Source organism: Oryctolagus cuniculus, chromosome 5 (assembly GCF_051225735.1).
Source record: "Oryctolagus cuniculus isolate XC-2025 breed Fujian yellow rabbit chromosome 5, ASM5122573v1, whole genome shotgun sequence".
In the NCBI taxonomy this organism is placed as follows: domain Eukaryota; kingdom Metazoa; phylum Chordata; class Mammalia; order Lagomorpha; family Leporidae; genus Oryctolagus; species Oryctolagus cuniculus.
In genome coordinates, this window is record NC_142871.1 from 135,234,313 (window position 1) to 135,253,308 (window position 18,996).

At 60.4% G+C, this 18,996-nt stretch overlaps 1 long non-coding RNA gene across 1 annotated transcript; it reads left to right on the forward strand.

Annotated features, from left to right (window-relative positions):
• The first annotated feature begins 6,313 nt into the window (after positions 1-6,313).
• LOC149126686 (uncharacterized) lies at positions 6,314-9,138 on the forward strand. Its single transcript, XR_016233457.1, has 2 exons — positions 6,314-6,432; positions 8,654-9,138. It is a non-coding gene; the product is annotated as an uncharacterized LOC149126686 (long non-coding RNA).
• The last annotated feature ends 9,858 nt before the right edge of the window (positions 9,139-18,996 follow it).

Below are 18,996 nucleotides of genomic sequence, written 5' to 3' on the forward strand. Positions count from 1 at the left end.
TGCCATAGCAGCTGGCCGCTAAGCCCTGCCTGCAAAGGCCAAGCTCTCAACAAGAGCCCGGTCCCTGAGCTTAACCTTGGAGTGGAGGTGCACTCCTCGGCGGAGAAGTGTCTGCTTGGGACTCCAGCCCTCTTCCAGGATTTTGGTTCTGAATGGGGGGGGGCAGTGGTTCTTTTGCTTTTCAACCCAAGAGACCCCCCATGTGGTTTCCCATCCCATTTCAAAGACCTCTGAACAGAGGAAAAAGGATTATTGCAGTAACAGCACCAAGTGATTCCAAAATAAAGAAGGGAGCCAGGCCCTTGAGGAGATCAAAGCTTTTAGGAATTAAACGCTCTGTTAATTCATGGATAAAACAATGTGTGTTTATCATTTCTGGACTTTTCGCACCTTGGGAAGACACACGGCTCCCATGGAGGCTCTGGCCACCAGCCGGGAGGCGGCTCCCCAGCCCAGGCTGGCTTCTGGCTTTGTGTCCATGTGGGTCAAAGTGCAGAGAGAGGTGGTGCTCAGGGACCCCAGTTCACCAGCAGGACCTCCGAGACCCTCTCCTGCATGAAGGAAGGCCTAGCCCCTGGAGGGCAGCACCCATGGAGGGGTGGAGGCCAGGCCAGGGGCTTCTCTCTCTTTTTTTTTTTTTTTTTTGACAGGCAGAGTGGACAGTGAGAGAGACAGAGAGAAAGGTCTTCCTTTGCCGTTGGTTCACCCCCCAGTGGCCGCTGTAGCCAGTGCACCATGCTGATCGGAAGCCAGGAGCCAGGTGCCTCCTCCTGGTCTCCCATGTGGGCGCAGGACCCAAGGACCTGGGCCATCCTCCACTGCACTCCCGGGCCACAGCAGAGAACTGGCCTGGAAGAGGGGCAACCGGGACAGAATCCGGCGCCCCAACCGGGACTAGAACCCGGTGTGCCGGCGCCGCAAGGCGGAGGATTAGCCTATTGAGCCGCGGCGCCGACCCAGGGGCTTCTCTTTAAGAAATGCTCCCGATATTCCATAGAGCAGACAGCAGAGGGCTGGCAGTCCTTCTCCCGTGCTGTCTGGAACTGCCAACTGTACACCCACAGAGGTCCTGTGAGCTGGCTCCCCTCTGCCCGACGGGGCCTGCTGGCGACGGCTCCCCTCCTGCTGCTCGCACACAGAGCCACTCCGCCCAGGAATGTGAATCCAGGGCCCTTGCCAGAGGCCCCACAAACCCAGATCCTTCCAAAGTTGAAAGCAATGACGATCTGCTAAAGAAGTTGTAACTCCAAAGGAAACTGCTGAGAAAAGGAGGCCAGCTGCCCCAAGTCTGGGGGAGAGGGCGGCTGCTCGCAGGTGCAGACGGGGCTCACTCCCGGCGCAGGCGCGCGCTCCCCTCCCTGACAACCCACTTCTGGCTTCCAACAGACTTGTGTGTGTGTGTGTGTGTGTGTGTGTGTGTCCCTGGGGAGGGCCTGGGGCTGGGGAGGAGTCCAGGTGGCAGCCTCCACCCACCCCAGCCAACAGCTGTCTGCCTGCAGCCCCCACCCGCCCCAGCCAACAGCTGTCTGCCCACAACCCCTGCCTGCCCCAGCCAACAGCTGTCTGCCCACAGCCCCTGCCTGCCCCAGCCAACAGCTGTCTGACCACATCCCCCACCCGCCCCAGCCAACAGCTGTCTGCCTGCAGCCCCCACCCGCCCCAGCCAACAGCTGTCTGCCCACAACCCTGCCTGCCCCAGCCAACAGCTGTCTGACCACATCCTCCACCCGCCCCAGCCAACAGCTGTCTGCCTGCAGCCCCCACCTGCCCCAGCCAACAGCTGTCTGCCCACAGCCCCCTCCCAGCCACCCTCCCCCCAGCCCACAGCTGTCCACAGCAGGGGAGGGTGTGTGTCGGGTGGGCTCAGAGGGGACTGCTGTCCTCCACTTGCAGTTCCAGTCACTGTCCCCCGGGCTGTTGCAGGGACGTAGCAGCTGACACGCTCCTGCCTGCTGGGGACAGAGGTGGGGTGAGCGGGGCAGCCCGTCACAGGCCGCAGGAAGGCAGCGGCGCCATCAGCACTTTCCCAGCTCCCGGGCAGGGGTTTTGTGTGCATTTCTTGGCCAAGACGCATTTCCGTGCACCGTTCAAGCCACCACCCCCTCCTCCCAAGCCTCCCAATTAATATCTACTCCGTGAATTATTTACTGGGAGCAGATGCTGGAGCGTGAAGAGCGTTGAGCAGGGATCCTCAGGCCAGCTCTTTAACAGGTCCACGTATTTGCCACAAACCCAGCTGGAGGTCTCCCTCCCACCGAAAGCCTAGGCTGCCCCCAGGCCAAGGTGCAGGGATCGCCAGGTCACCCACTTGCTGCCGGCTCTTCAGTCCCTGCCAACCCCCGCCAAGGCATCTCCTTCCACTGATAGTCCAAGCCATCCCAACAAAGCTCAATTTGATCTAGAGAAAGACCTGCTATCTGTCCTCCCCTCTCCAACTCGTCCTTGGGCTGCGCGAACGGTCCCTGGGTGGGCCAGGCTCGCCCAGGCCGGGCCCTGCAGATATTCCTGGACTGAGACGTCACCCCGACATGCTGAACGAGCCACCTGCCCCTGCCTGCCCCCCGTGGCTCTCAGGAGAACATGGGGAACACCTGTCACTACACCCCAGAGCAGGCCTGCCAAGAACCAAGGCAGTTGGACCACTGAGGGGTTGGGGGTTAAGGTAGCGGGAGATCTAAATGGGCAAAAGGCCTCGCTCCCCACAAGAACGCATAGGCCAGGCTTGCACCCTCCTGCTTTTCTGTGCAATCAGGGTGAAGAAGGGAAAGGCGAGCTCTGCCGAGGAAGGTCCTCTTCCCTGCTCCTGGCAGCCCCGGGGCCCCTGCCACCCTGGACACCGGCACTGCCCCGGGCAGGGGAGGAGCCTCGGCTGTTCTGGATTCCCCCATCTGCCACGGGCCAGCTTCATCTCCCCACAGTTGCTCTCTGAACTCAGCGGACCCGGCAAGGCGTGGAGACGGTGCAAAGGACAGACGTGGGGGAAGAGACAGTACGGGGCGTGGCTGCCTCTCTGCCTCAGCCCTCATCTCCCCCCACCCCTGCGCGGGGCCACGGCCTCCAGTGCACTAGGCAGCTTCTGGGCACGTGCTCCTCCCCAGGGCTCATCTTCAGGCGAGGGGGACGGGGCAGTTGAGAGCAAGTCTGCCTTGGTTTGGACCCCCAGGGGTGCCACCATCCCAGGATGAGCTGTGGACGACGTGGGCTGTGTCTGTGGCAAAGGCTCATCTCCGGACGGATACCGATCCGCATTAGAGAAGTGGTACCAAAGGGAGGAGGAACGCTGGGGTAACGCATTCACGGGCGAGGCCACACAGGGTCTGTGCAGGAGCAGGTGGCTCCGATTCAGAAGTCACACAAGCAAGGGCTCCTACGCGTCAGTAGGTGACCCCCAAGCCCCAATTTACGTGCGTGCACCTGGAAGAAGACATCACTTACTTACTATGCCTCCCCTTAGCGTCCTCTTTCTAGACAGAGTGGGGAGGTGCCTGGGGGAGGGGGCGGAGGAAACTGTGGCTATGACTTCAGATGTGACCCAGTCTCCCTTGGCCCTGGCCTGGCCTTTGAGAGTCGTTGCGGGCCACCTATGGAGCGCCCTGTGAGTTCAGAGTGCCTGCTCCCGTCTCAGCACCGGGACCGGCAGGGCACCGCTGTCCAGGATTCTGATATCCCGGCACTTTGCTGGAGGCCCAATCCTGCTCTTTTCCTGAGAGAGCTTCCATTCTAGGGACCTCTGGCAGTGAGCAAAGCATGAAGCCAGTCAGATTGGAGCCTGGGCTGTGTGTGTGTGTGGGGGGGTGGGGGCTGGGGAAAGCCTCCTGCGTCCTCACATCTCCAACCCGAGGGATGGTTCAGGCACACACTGGACGCCCGCACCCCACCCGACCCGTCTTCACAGCTTCTAAAGCCCTCACGCACAGCACGTGGGAGTCCCCACAGTCCGGGGAAACCAGGCTGCGTTGGCCCCTGGCTGGACGCTGGTGGCTGGGCTCCCTGGGCCGTGTATGGAACCAAAGGTTCTGCCCCAAGCGGTGGAGGAAGACCCAGAGGTGAGCAGGAAGGACCATGGCTGTAGGGCGGTGGCCACTCCAGAACGCCCCAGAGCTCAGAAGCTCAAGTCCCCCAACGAAGGGGCAACAGCCATCCCTCCTTTCCAGTGCAGACTCCCCGTGCTCCCGGGAGCTTCCAGACGGCGCATGCAGTGGCCCCACCTCAATCCTGTTTCTCTACTGCTCAGGTCTCTTTGGGCCAGCCAGGCAGGCCCAGGGCTTCCCCAGTCTCTTTTCTGTAGGAACTTGGCCCGCGCTGATCAGGCAAGGCATGAATATGTAGGGAGATTTAAAAAAAAAAATGAAACACAACCCATGTTTTTAGGAAGTAAACGACGGTACCTTTTTGGGGGGTGTGGGGGATTACAACCCAGTGCCCACCCAGAAACCTGTGGTTTAGGGGGAAGTCACTTCCCGCTGGCTCGCCCCTTCCTAGAAACTCCGTCCAGCTCATCCGAGAGCGCACGCAGCGGGGAGTTGAAGCTCAGACAGCGCGATCTCCGTGGAGCCATCCCCGGGCTTCCCTTGGCTCCGCAGCCCCTCCCCACCCCACTGCTGATATGGATCTTATACATGTGCCTATGGCGTGGGCCTTCCTCACGAGCCGGTGAGTACGTGCACTGCCACACCCCGTGCCGCGCCAACACCAGGGGCTGCAGGAGGCCCGGAGAGGAGGCATTCCAGGTCCCTCAGCCCTGGCGACCTCGTGCGCATGCACACGCGGCGTATGTGTAAAGTCTTGAACTACAGGCTAATCTGAATCTTGGCCTGATCCCCCTGATCGTCCCAGAATGCCAGAGAATGAGAGAGCTGTACATTGCTGCTCCGGCATCGTCTCACTCCCCCTTCCTCTCCCTCGGGGTTCTAGCCAGAGCATAAAAAGCGCGCGTTTCCGGAAGCTTTGATGGCAAAACCAAGGCCTCTGGGTACCCAGAACCTTTAGAACTCAGGATCAGACTCAAGATTACCCTCCGGATTAAACCGTGAATGACAGACATTGCTCCGAATATCTTCCTAGGGAGCCTATGAAGTCCCAAACGTTCCTGCTGCCCCACTCCCGGCCCCGAGCCCCCCACGCCTGGCTAACAAAAGCCTTGCCTGGTCGAGAGACTGACAGCAAAAAGCTGGTGGAAGCCCTGGGGCCAGGCCTCTTTTTGGAGCGTCCCCCCCACCGTCTTCCCCCTTGCCCTGTCATCCTACGAAGCCCCCTGCAGTCCTAGGTAACGGCCCCTGGTGTTCCCCCGCGGAGTTGACCCAAGCCCACATCCGTTTTCCCTACTTCTCAGCCCACAGGCCCCACTGTGGTGAGCCGCCACAGATTTCTGCTGTGCACCTAGCACACTCTGTCTCCCACACACCCTCCATGCCAGCATTTCTTCAGGGCGCCTGCAAGCTCATTTCATGGGAACCAAGCGTCGGATGACAGAGCAGACCTAAAAATACAAGCTAGGGGTGGGTGTTTGATGCAGTGGTTAAGACGCTGCTTGGGAAGCTCGGGTCCCAGAAGCACTGATCCAGCTTCCTGCTAACGAGCAAGCCCCTCCCCCGGGGGCAGCAGGTGATGGTTCCTGGACTTGGGTCTCCAGCACCAACCTGGAAAACTTCAAGTAAGCTCCCAGCGGCCGCCTGGCCCAGACCAAGCTGTTGCCAGCATTTTGGGGAGTGAACCAGCAGACGGAAGAACCGTGTCTCTTTCAAATATATTAAAAGTTTAATGCAGCCTTTAGCCATAAAGTTGGTAGATTCCCCACCCCCGCAGTATCTCACAGTACGAACTGCTTGGTGGAGGCATAACGCCTTGCTTTCAGTAGCAAGTGGCCAGACCCTGCACCCCTGGGGAGCAGCCCCCACCCCAGGTCCTCCGGTTAAAGAGAAGCCCCTGCAATGGCTGCCCGGACCCCGCAGACCCGGCTCCTCTCCCTCTGCCGCCTCCTGAAAGCACCCCAGCTCCTGCTCTCTCTCCCTTCTGGTAACCAAGTCCCTGTGTGCGCTCAGGGAGGGACAGCAGGCTCTGCCGGCTAGGGACAAGACGCGCGAAGCCAGGCACAGCGAGCCGTTGGGAAGGGCGGTTAATTTCCGGTCTCCGCGCGGCGGCCTCGACCCACGACGCCCCGTGAGGGTCCCAACGGCCGCGTGAGCGCGCGTGTGGGCGCGCGAGCTCCCGGGGGTGGGGCCGCCCCGCGCCTCGCCCCACCCCTCTGTCCCCGGACACCAGGGCTTGGGGGGGGGGGGGGGACCAAGGAGGCAGGGTTTCAAATATCCTGTCTCGCGGTCTCGTCGTGCAGCCTCCCCGCGCCGCGTCCCAAGGGCTCTGGGATGGAAGGGACCGCGAGTGGTGGTGGAAGGCCTGGCTGATTGGGCTGGGAGGAAGGGACAGGGCTCTGGAGTGAGTAGCAGGCGTGGCGTGATGGGCGCAAAACCTACTGTTTTCATCGCGGACCTTCTAATTAGAAGCCCTGCCCAGAGGTTTTGAGTCCCTGCTCCCTTAACCCAAATGGGACCCCAAGGAAGCACCACTGGGCAGTGGCAGCGTGGTGGTCACGGTGCCAGGACAGGAGAACAGAGCTCCGTGTGCGCGTGCAAGCAGGGAGCTGGTGTGGGAGGGGCAGTTCACTTGCTCCCGGGTTCTTCAGATCCCTGGTTCCATTACTTCATGGGCTCAGGCAGGAATGGCCTTGGAAGCACCTGGTGACCAGGAACGGGCTGCAGCAGCTGGGGAGAGCGGGGCTGTGAGCTCAAGAGCAGGGGGCGCCCCGCTCAGGGAGCACTTGGTCCCCCCCATGGCCCCCAGAGCCTCTCCCAGCCCCCAGGGAGGGAGAGCAGGGCAGCTGTGTTCTGCCTGGTGCCCCCCTGGCTCTGAGAACAGGGGGCGACTCTCCGGTGATGCTTCCGGAAACGAGTCAGAGCTCACTGTAAACTAGGCACCAGGCCTCGTGCAGCTTCCAGCACTCTGCATCTTATCAGTTTTGAGGGCTTCTGCTTTGATCCTTTATTCCTTTATTTCTCGGTAGTTAAAAGCGCAAGACAGCGGTGAGCATCCTTGTCAACAGCCAGCCTCCAGGAGAACCCAGATCCCTCCCGGAGTCAACACGGCTGACTCTTCGGGGCTTGCTGTGTGAAGGATTTGTGGGTTCCAGGAGCGTAGGCGGCAACACGTACAGAGAGGCCCAGGGATGCCAGTGGGTCAGGCCTAGGCATTTCCCAACAGATAGCCAGGAGCAGAGAGGGCTTTGCACGGGGGGGCTGAGGTCCAGAAAGGAGCAGGTGTGGGCAGGTGCATAGCTGGCTCATGATGGATGGTGTGTGGCTGGCTTCACCTCTCTGCTTTGACTTGTCATGTGAACTTGACCTTCCTGGCTACACTGGGCCTCTCTCTCTCTCTCTCTCTCTCTCTCTCTCTGAAAGAGTTTACAGAGAAAGGGAGACAGGTCTTCCATCCACTGATTCACTTCCCAAGTGGTCACAATGACCAGGCTGAAGCCACTGCTTTCCTAGGCCATTAGCAGGGAGCTGGATTGGAAGTGGAGCAGCCAGGACTCAAACTGGTGCCCACAGCGGCTTAACCTGCTATGCCACAGCCTATAAGCCTCTGTCTTAGTTTCAATTTCTCTCTCTCTCTCTTTTTTTTTTTTTTTTTTTTTTTTTTTGACAGGCAGGGTGGACAGTGAGAGAGAGAGAAAGGTCTTCCTTTTGCCATTGGTTCACCCTCCAATGGCCGCCGCAGCCAGCGCACCGCGCTGATCCAAAGCCAGGAGCCAGGTGCTTTTCCTGGTCTCCCCTGGGGTGCAGGGCCCAAGCACCTGGGCCATCCTCCACTGCACTCCCTGGCCACAGCAGAGAGCTGGCCTGGAAGAGGGGCAACCGGGACAGAATCCAGCGCCCCAACCAGGACTAGAACTCAGGGTGCCAGCGCCGCTAGGTGGAGGATTAGCCTAGTGAGCCGCGGCGCCGGCCTAGTTTCAATTTCCATAGCATTTGGCTTGGTGTCTGAATTTTACTTAAAACAATTGTCCTTAAATGGCATATTTGCAAAGCCTTTCTCCAGTCATTTTAAAGGGATTTTTCTCAGACCCTCTGCTGGTTCGGGGAATTGATCGCTCGGGTTGAACCTTCCTCCCAGAATCATCAGGAGGTGGATTTTGCAGGCTGAGTGGGTTATTCGATCTTACTCGGAACTAGCCAAATAAGATCTGCAGAGGTCCTTTGGGAGTGGCTGGGTGCTGTACAGATGAAAGATAGGATCGCCTTGGCCGGCAGGGTCTCGGATGAGAACAGGCAGAAGCTAAGGCAGGCGGCCGAAAGGCGCAGATGTCCAATGGCAGAGCAGAGTTTTAGCAGAGGCTGACAGCTGCCTGGGGAAGGGAGCTGACCCCAGCCGCGGGCCCCTCCTGAGTTGGGGCTGGGTGAGGACTGGTTCCTGGAGCAAGGCTTCTCCAAGGCAGGCCTCTCTCGAGACAGGGCCTGCTGCCACCCCAGATGTGCCCCCTGTCTAGAAACGCCACCTGGGCTGTGCACACGCGGGAGCCACTCCAGCGGGACGATTGCACCTGGGGGATTCAGAGCCCTGCCTCGGGCTGGCCATTACGAACATTATTTCTTATTTCTAGGGCGGAGTTGTGGTGCAGCGGGCTAAGCTCCAACAGTGGCATCGGCATCCAAAATGAGCACCAGTTCCCAGTCCCGGCTGCTCTGCTTCCAATCCAGCTCCCTGCTTGTACACCCAGGAAAGCAGCTGAAGATGGCCCTGCACCCATGTGGGAGGCCGAGATGGAGTTCTGGGCTCCTGGCTTCGGCCTGGCCCGGCCCCAGGCATTGTGGTGGGGAAGATCTGTGTCCCTTACTCTCTAACTCTGCCTTTCAATTAAATCAGCACATCTTTAAAAAAGAAGAAGAACATTACTTCCTAATGAAAGAAATTTCAATGTGGAGCACTTTGGGATTTTTACCAAAAAGAGGGACCTGTAGTTTTATCTTGCTAAATTGTAAAATGTGTCCCCCCAACTCCCTGTCCATGGCTCTCCCCTCCTTCTTTCTACCATTGCAACCTCTGGCAATATGCCCTTCAAAGAAGAACAAAGAGAACAGAAGAAAATGGGGAGAGTACTGTTTCTCACCGTCCCCTCATGTTACACATGCACATACACACACACACATGCACACACACACATGCACACGCACACACATACGCACGCGCACACACACCTTGGTGTTTTTCTGCAGGGGGGCTGGAGTCACAGGGCTCTAGTGTTGCCACATGATTTGGGGGACCTGTGATGAAGTGGCCACCTGAAGCTACCTGAGCAGGTCTCCTGGGTAGGTGGCCGCCCCCCCTGCCTCCCAGGGCTGCAGTCAGGAGGGAGCCTATCTGGGCACTCTGAGATGGGAGTCTCTGGGTCACCCTGCTCTTAACTGCCCCGGTGAGGTGTGTCTCAGCTCTGATGGGGTTGCTGACAAGGCTGAGTGCTGACTGTCCCGTCTCCACAGCTGTGTCGCCGGCCAGGAAACCCCCGCGCCCATCCTCTCTCACCCCTCCTCCTCCTCCCTCCCTGGTGGTCAGCCCGGGAGACAACAGGGTGAAGGTCACAGGCTGTCTGTCCAAGCCTCTTATGTTACAGATGGGATACTGAGGCCCAGCCTCACCCAGCATCCCCCATCCCCACCCCCACCCACGCCGGTCGTACCCCCACACACACACCTTTCCCTCTTCCTTCACCCCGGCGGCTTCCTGACTGACGCCAGCCCTGTGTCTCCCAGCCCCACGGCCCAGGCGTCCCGGCCCTCCTGCCCTCCCCGCAAAGGGGCCCCGTCAACGCTCCTCCAACCGAGCCAGGAGGATGGCCGGTGATTGACAGTTTACACAGAGAATCTCACTGAACACAATTCCTCTCCTATTTGAATAACAATGGGAGCAGCAACTTTGCCAGCTATTTTGCTTTCCCCTTAATCATGATGTGAAAAACCCAGGGAAGAAAGCGATATCAAAGGCTCATAAGCATTATTCAAACCTTCCCTGTCCCATCGCCCGGCACTTGAAAAGCCAGCATCGCGGTGAAAACAGACCTGCTGGGGGTGACACTCGACAGCACATTAACGTGTCATGGGCGCCTGTCACTTTGCAACCGAATGCCGGGGTGTCTGGTGCCCTCTCCGGGTGCAGATGTAGCGCAGCGAGGAGATCGCTGTGGCCCCCTTGACTTTCCAAATGAGGAGGCTGACACCCGTCGGAGGAAGGGGCCGGCCGATGGCTGTGCCGGGCAGAAAAACTGGGACTAGAAGGTTCCGGCCAGGAGCCCTGCTCTCCCGCCTGCATCGTGAGACCCAGTTGTAGAACCATGGAATGTTAACCAGGGAAGAGGTCTCGGTGGTCTTCCTCTAACATGTGCCGGTTCTGGGCCATCTGTGCCCCAAGGAAGCCAGCCCCTCACCACAGAGCCTGACACCACTCCCAACAGCACGCGAGTCACAGGCTGGGTCCCAGGAGGAAATGGCGTTCCATCCGTGTTACCCTTCCGCTTTGCCGACAGGCGGCTGTGGAAGCCCCCCAGCCGCTGGGTCAGTGGCCAGGAGCCAACCGTTTCTCACATAGCCGGCCCAGAGCAGAGAGTAAATGGCCCGAAGAGGCCATCAGTGGGAAATAAAGCAGCGAGTGGTCCGGGAGGCCGGCAGCCGGCGCAGGCTGTCTGCCTCTGCTCCACGGGTCGCGAGCCCGCGGTGCACCCACCCCCCAGCCCGTCCACCCCCCTCTGCTGAAGCCCCGGCTCCTGGGCCCCTCGTTGTTAAATCATTACTTAGGGGGACCTGTGCTGGAACTCGGTGAGGAGACATCAGAACGGGCTCAAGGTCACGTGGCCAGTCAGCAGCCAATCCAATGCCCAGGCTGGAGAGTGCCTGTCGGGGTTCACAAACTGACCCTGTTTGCCCTCCCCCTGCTAGGCCCAGAAGAAACGCAAGGCTCAAGGGAAGGCTGTTCTCCACTTCCTACCTCCTGGGCTCCCCGGAACCCCAGGGAGGGCCCCCGGGGTCGGGGGGGCTGCAAGCTGCAGTGGGGTGGCTCCAGGGGCAGGCAGGCCAGCCGAGATGGGGGGAGTGGGGGCTGCCTTCCTGCCCCTCCCCCACCCCAGCATGATGTCCACTGCCCACACCCCCACCCCCCTGCGGAGCTCAGCTGGGGCCTCACAGGGGCTGGCCAGGTGCCGAGAGCGGCTTCCTTCTGGCGTGAGTTGCTCCTAGTGGTGTGACTGCTGGGGAAGCCTCTGGCCCCCACGGGGGCAGACGTGCCCCACCTGACTCCCGCTCCGCCAAGGTCAACGGTGAGCGAAGGCAGCTGTGAGTGTCCCTGTCCCAGGCTCCCAGGCTAGGCTGGGGAGGTGTCTGAATCCTCAGGTTCTGGGGCTGGGGACTCCCTCTGGGGTCAGCAGTGGAGGAAGGCGAAGGACTGAGGTGAGGGCTCTGGGCCGGCCAGCGGGGCTGCACCCCTGCCCCATCACGTGCTCCCGTGGCCTTGACTTGGCCCCTCCCCGAGAACAGCAGCCAGCAAACACCCGGCGGCGCTGCACTTGAGGGCTGCTGCCTCTGACCGATGCTGCTCAGCTCAGAGCGCCCAAGGACAGCCCTGGCCACCAGGCGTGGCAGCAGCTGCACTGAGCCTCTCACCAAGGCTGACTTCGGATCTGTCCCAAGGACGCCGGCCCTCTTGATGTAACCCAGAGAACCCACTGGGCTGGTGGACACCTAACAGGGCAGTTCTTCAGCAGCCCAGGTGTTCCCGAGCGATACCCAGCGATGTGGCTGCCACCACCAGGGCCAGGCCACAGCCTCCCTGCACTCCCCACACCCCCTCGTTCCCCTCCTACTGACTCTTGGGTGTCCAGCCCTACCCAACCAGTGCAAAGCTCCTCTCTCTCTCTCTCCCCCCCCCCCACTCTGCAACAGTACCTCCTTCCCCCACCAATGCTTGTATTCCTCGAGTAAATTGGCCACCAATGCTTGTATTCCTTGAGTAAATTGGCACAAGCCGGCTAACAGCTAAGAAAGAATCAGTTCTGAAGTCACCGAGCCAGGGACCCGGGGGCCGGAGGAACCTTCCAGAGACAGGAAAGCCAGCAGGTGGCGGCCTGCTCGGACAAGCCCTGCCATGTTCAGCAACCTCAGAGGATGCGCCCCCCACCCCCACCCGGGACTGTCTGCTCTTTCCTACTTCCTCTTTAAAAACACCCTCAAAGGATGTGTGACAGAGAATCAACCCAAACTGGATTATCCCCACCTCTGTGGAGCAGCCGCGCTGTAAGAAGCGTGCAGGCCGAGTGTCCTGGTTTTCCCAAAGGCTCCCAGTGGAAGGACAGAGGTTTCCGGGGCCTGGCCTGGCTGTTTGGCACCCTGTCCAGTTGCCCCTCCCCGTGCTGCCCACCAGCTTCCGGGGAACGCTAGCCTCGGGAGCTGTCCTGGGCCTTGTGCATGCCAGAGCCCTTGCCCATGGCCTCCCTCTGTGTCCTTGCTGGCTGGAGGCCACGGGTCCGACTTGCCGGGCCATTGCTCGGCTACTGGTTGGGTGCCTGGCATGGGGGCCCCCACTCCCAGTCCCTGTCTCTGTGGAGCTTCCAGTCTTGATAAGGGACCCAGGAAGGGAGTGGCTGCATTGCACCCACAGCACACCTGTGAGGCTGGAGGGCCTCTGCACAGACCCCTCCCGCCAGAGAGGAAAGGCGAGGCGCTGCCCAGGCCGCATCTGACCGCAGCTTCTCAGATAGCGGAGCCAGAGTTCAGGGCCCTTTCTGTCTTCGCCAGCACAGGTGAGGTGCTCCGGGCACTCGGCCGTCCCCCGAGGGCCTGTCTGGCTCTTTTCCTTCCACGGCCCGTTTAGCTCCTTGCCCCCAGTCCCCTGCACCTCCCTCTGTTTATGTTGGGGCTGACGTTTCTATTGACGTATTGATCTCTCTAGCCGAGGAGCGTTTCTGCTGAACGGGCCTGCTTCTCGCTCAGGGGCCAGCAGGGCAGGCTCGGGTGGGGGTGGCAGGAATGGGGGGGCTCGAGTCTGGGATTGGAATCGGAAGGGGTGTCAGGAGTTTTAAAAGATTATTTATGATCACTTATTTATTTGAAAGGCAGAGTTGAGAGAGAGGGAGACATATCTTCCATCTGCTGGCTTACTTCTCAGATGGCTGCAACGGCCAGGGCTGGGCCAGGCTGAGGCCAGGAACCTGAAACTCCATCTGGGTCTCCCATGTGGGCGCAGGGACCCAAGTCCTTGGGCCATCATCTGCTGCCTTCCCAGGTGCATTAGCAGAGAGGTAAATTGGAAATGGAGCAGCCAGAACTCGAACCGGCACCCATATGGGATGGCGGCACTGCAGGCGGCGGTTTAACCAGCTGCGCCACAATGATGGACCCAGCATGGAGATTTTGATGGGAGCAGAGAAGTGATTACCTGAAGGAGGAAAGTGGTCAGGGCTGACCCCTCTGATCATGCATCCGTGTCCGCCCCCGGTGGCCTTTGGGGGACAGGACGCGATGAGACATGCATTGGCATGGAGTCTTAGGAGCCACTCCAGAACCGAGTGGAGGAGCTTTCCCGCCCTGTTCTTCATCCGTGGCTAAGAGGCTCACGACTTGGGGATGTGCTTTAAAGCCTTGTGCATCCCCGAGGCGTGAGCATGCATGAAGATGTGGCAGCCACTTCCTGGGGAACTTAGCCAGGTGTGACCTTGAGGGCAGAGTTCTGTCCTTGGCAGCTGGCCTCGGGGAAGGGGATGGCAACACGGTCTGAAAATGGGCCCTTCTGTTGTCCAGACAAAAACACTTGTGTCCGGGCTGGCACTGTGGCGCAGCAGGTTAAGGTCCTGGCCTGAAGCTCCAGCATCCCATGTGGGCGCCGGTTCTAGTCCTGGCTGCTCCACTTCCGATCCAGCTCTCTGCTATGGCCTGGGAAAGCAGTAGAAGATGGCCCAAGTCCTTGGGCCCCTGCCCCCATGTGGAAGACCCGGAGGAAGCTCCTGGCTTCAGAGTGGCACAACTCCAGCTGTTGGCGGCAAGTTGGGGAGTGAACCAGTGGATAGAAGACCTCTCTCTCTCTCTCTGCCTCTCCTCTCTCTGTGTAACTCTGACTTTCAAATAAATAAATAAAAATCTTTAAAAAAAAAAAAAGAAGAAGAAGAACACTTGTGTCCACCTGACAGTTGGCACAGCAGTTCCGCAGCCAGGCCCCCTCAGCGCCAGAGCTCCTGCCAGCCCCTCACCGGGCCAGCAGGCTTTGGTTCCGGATGGGGTCTCTTTGTTGCAAGAACCCTGGAGGCATTAGGGAGCTGCTACTTTGCCTTTCACTTTTCATCGCTTCCTTGCGGGGTTTCCTCTCACTGGCTTCTTGTGGCTCTGGACCCCTGCCTGCACAGCCCCTGCCCTCAACACACGGTCTTCCCACTCGGGCCTGGCCTTCCGTGGGGTGGTGATGAGCCCTTCATCGGCAGTTACACGTGATGAGACGTCACATTGATTTGCACTTGACACCGTCTGCTAACCCGGCACCTTCACGCACGCGGGCCAGCAAGACGCTAGCAAGTTGCATGTCAGGGAATGCGTGTTCTCACCTTAGTGGGGGGAGAAGTGGGCAGGGCCTGGGTCCTGGTTCCGGCTCCACTGCTGCCCAGGGGGTGGGCACTTCCCTGCCTCTCCCCAGGGCTGGATTCCAGGCCACTCGCCCTTGGCTCTGACATTCTAGGCTTTAAGAACGCTGGGGACCCAGGCATCGGATTCCACATCTGCAGGACGCAAGCCTCCACAGCAGCACCTGCACTGGCCAGCCCTGCGGAATAACTGTCCAGGTAACAGGTGCAAGGGAAGCATCGACCCTTGGCCATGGGGGGGGTGGCGGGGAGTGCCGATGGAGGGGGAACCTGGGGTTCAGAGAGCAACAGTGAGAAAGGAAGATGGGGCAGGACCAGAAGGAAAGCTGAATGCACAGGTCAGCCTCCCCTCTCCACCACACGCCCACCGCTGACGCCTCTGACCCCAGCCCCAGCCTCGCTGGGCCCCACTCCTGCCCCTCCCCACGCTGGCACCCCTTAGGCCCTGCTCTGTCCTCCTCCACACCAGCATCCCCAGGGAGCCCTGAGCCAGCCCCAACACTTACCTCCTGCTGGGTCCGATGTAGAGAGAGCCCAATGGCTGTGCAGGTGCCCTGCCTGACCTCTCCCCGCTTCCGCCCCACCCCCCAGCTCCTTCTTCCCAGCCCTTGCTCACCTGCAAGGAGGCCCTTATGGGACGTGAGCGGGGAGAATAGGAGCGACATTCCAGCAGAGGACAGGATGGCATCCCGTTGCTTAGGGGTACGGACACAGGCGGGCCTGCTGGTTCAGGGGCTTGGCGAAGCTGTGGTCTGTCAGGAACCCTTGGCAGTGGGGGCGGGGGCGGGAACAGCATAAGAGGCCCCAGGGAGCTGAGCATACAACTTGTGGACCGCAGTGGCCACCTGCAAGAGTGTGTGTGTGGGGGGGGGGGTCAGTCAGGTACAGCTGCAAGGGAGTGATTGCTTTTGTCCTGGGAGGCCACGCACGGCTTCCCAAGAGACGTGATGGACCCTGCCCTGGCCCAAGCATGGCCTGGAGGGGAGAGGTCAGGAGCAGAGTGTGACGTTCAGGCGACCCTGCTGCTGTCCCTGTAACCCCACCCTCCTCTCTAGGCGCCTTGGTGTTGCCATGGCAACGAAGCCCCAGCGCTCACCCCCACCCCCCAACACCTCCTCACAGAGCTGGGACCTCGGTGAACTCACTCTGGGGAAAACATCCGGGTGTGGGGCGCAAAGTGAGGAGCCTTTTTTTTTTTTTTTTGACAGTGAGAGAGAGAGACAGAGAGAAAGGTCTTCCTTTGCCGTTGGTTCACCCTCCAATGGCCGCTGCGGCTGGCCCGCTGCGGCCGGCGCACCGCGCTGATCCGATGGCAGGAGCCAGGAGCCAGGTGCTTTTCCTGGTCTCCCATGGGGTGCAGGGCCCAAGCACCTGGGCCATCCTCCACTGCACTCCCTGGCCACAGCAGAGGGCTGGCCTGGAAGAGGGGCAACCGGGACAGAATCCGGAGCCCCGACCGGGACTAGAACCCGGTGTGCCAGCGCCGCTAGGTGGAGGATTAGCCTAGTGAGCCGCGGCGCCGGCCCAGGGGAGGAGCCTTTGAGAGGTGGACGGAGATCACCCTTATGGAGAGCAAGCAGGAGGCCCCTCTCACCCCTGCAGCAGCACCAGGGGTGACCCGTGCAGGGACCCCAAGGGCAGGTGGCACCATGGTGGAGGCTGAACTCTGTCTTTGAAAGCACCAGGAAAACTGAGTTCAAACCGCGGCCCCCGGGTCCCAGCAGTCCCTGGCTGCCAGCCTCGCCCGTGCTCCACCCTGACCTTGCCAGCTGCCCCCATCCCAGCGTCGGTGGGAAGCATGCAGCACGGGGCCTCCGACACCGAGCTCGGCCGCGCAGGGCTTAGGGGAAGGGGCTGTCCTGGGCCACCAGAGTCTGCCCTCGTCCCTGTGGCCTCTCCGCCCTGGGGAGGCCTGTAGGGGTGCGGGCTATGACGGCGGATGCTCTGGCTGCTGGGCACCGAGGGGAGGGCCGTGTGGCCTGGCTCTGGAGCAGGCGGGGTCAGTGGGAGAGCCGTGGGCTCAGAGTTCGTTCTCCACAACCTCCCTGGACGGTGGGAGGTGGCAAATCCAGTTGGGATCCCACTGGGAGGTAGGAGGTAGGGCCCTTGGGCAGGATGGACCTAGCGCTTTAGCAAAAGTACCCAGATGCCCCTGGGAAGGGGCTCCTCGTTCCCACCGCAGGCTTGCGGTCTGTAACCAGCCACCTGCTGCCACCTTCCCCGGCCTCCTTGCTCAGCCCACCCTTCCCTGGGCAAGGGGGTGTCCAGTCCGTTATCTTTTATTCTCCCATCAGGCCCCTCCCAGGAATACTGGGAGCTTCTTCCCCAATCGCAGCTTGCGTGCACTGTTCCCTCCCTTGTCCCCAACCCATTGATTGGCCTTGGAGGCTGCTCACGTTCCGGCTGTGGGCCCCGCTGTGCAAGGTACATCCTGGGCCTCCTGGCCCAGCCTTTCCAGCTTCTCTCCTTGGGGCTTCCCTGAGGCAAGCGGGGTGGCAGGTACAGGGAGAGTGGGCACTGGGTCAGGTGGCCCTGGGGGTGCCCCCACGCAGGACTGTGGTGTGTGGAGCCTGCGCCTTGGGGACTGCACTCTGCTGCCTCCCCCCGCCCCCCCTCCACGGCTTTCTCCAGCTTCCACTCCCTTTGCTGGTCACCTCCCACTCAGAGCTCGTCCCTGGTCGATGTTTTGAGAGGCAGAACCCACTGGCCCCGTGTGGCCTCGGGCTGGCTCACCCTGAGGGGCCTGGGCTGGGCACGGAAGCCACGGCCCTCCCTGGCCAGGACAGCCTTGAGACAGGTCTGTGGGTGGGTGGGTGGGTGGGGGAGTGGCAATGCCAGGCTGTTACATTTTCATTTGCTTGACAGGTACCCACTGAGCCATGCCACACGTCAGGCTCTGCTGTAGGCCCAGGCAAGCCACAGAGGTGAGGTCGGACCCAGCCTGGCCCCTGCCGTTCTCCTGTGTGCACCCCATGGAGTCCAGCAGCCTCCTGACTGAGACACGGGAGAGAAGGTGTCTGCGGGACCCAGGATTGCACAGCGAACCTGGCAGTGCTGAAAGAATCATCCGGCCCCGGATTGCCCAGACAGAAGGCACAGCCCGGAGTGGGGCCTGGGTGATGCGTGCAGGCCACAGAGGCTTGTGAGGCTGGTGTGGCTGGCCCCCGCCTGCACTTCAGGGGCGCAGCCCTCAGGTTTCTTCCTGGAGAGGGGAATCCCCCATCTCCTGATTCAGTAACTCTTCCACTCTGGCGTCTTCTCTCTCCCTCCAGCCGCCTGCACCTGGCCTTGGCTGCACCTGGCCTTGGCTAATGTTGGTGAGCCGGACCGGGAGGGCGCAGGGGACCCTGTCTGCCAGTCGAGGGGCCAAAGTCACCCCTCCATCCTCCAGGAAACCACACAAGCCACTTCCCCCAGGGTCCGGCTGTGAGGCCACTTCTGTCCCCACCTGTTGATTGGTGAGTTTTCAACTCTGTGGGAGGTTTCCTAAAACAGGATGCCCTCCCGCACTGATGCACACGGAAGCAGCCACGCTGGGGACACCTGCCACCCCTCAGGCCGGATGGGACAGGAACCGAGGGCTTTCCAAGTGCTGCTTTTCTAAACCCGATAATGAGAAGCAGGAGCCCCCTGCACAGTGGGCAGTGGGAGGCCCAGGTCTGGGTTCCTGATCCACACAGGAAACACTAACATTTTTAAATTCAAGAGACAGAGAGAAGAGAGAGAGAGCTTGCATCAGCTGGTTCATCCCCCGAATGCCAGCAACGGCTAGGAGCTGAAGCCAAGAGCTTAGCATTCAGCCCAGGTCGTCTCCCACCTGGGTGCAGGTAACTCACCACTCGAGCCGTCACTGCTGTCTCCGGGGGTCTGCATGGGCAGGAAGCTGGAGCCAGGAGCTGTATCAAACCCAGGCCCTCCGATGCAGGACGCGGGCATCCTGGCCAGCATTTGTAATGCCTGGGCTAAATGCCCAGCCCAAGAAACGACTGTGCGTCACTCGGGCTGCCCCTAGAGTCTCGGTAAGCCTGGGGTGGTTCCGTGTTGACTCTGCCTGCCCTAAGTGGTGTATGAGGGGAGTGAGGCGGGGACACCCTTCCCGCCCGGGAATACTGCAGTCTCCGAGTGACAAAGCCAAACGCACTCAAAGAGGTTCGGAGAGAGATTGCATTAGGGAGCAGTTGCCTGCGATTGTTACCAAACTTTTGAAAAAGCAAGAAACAACAAAGAAATAAAAGCAGTAGATAATTAAGTACATAATTGTACACACCACTTGTTAATTAAGCTTTTACTCCTAAAACCTGACAGAATCTGCTTACAAGGTGCTAGCGGGCGGG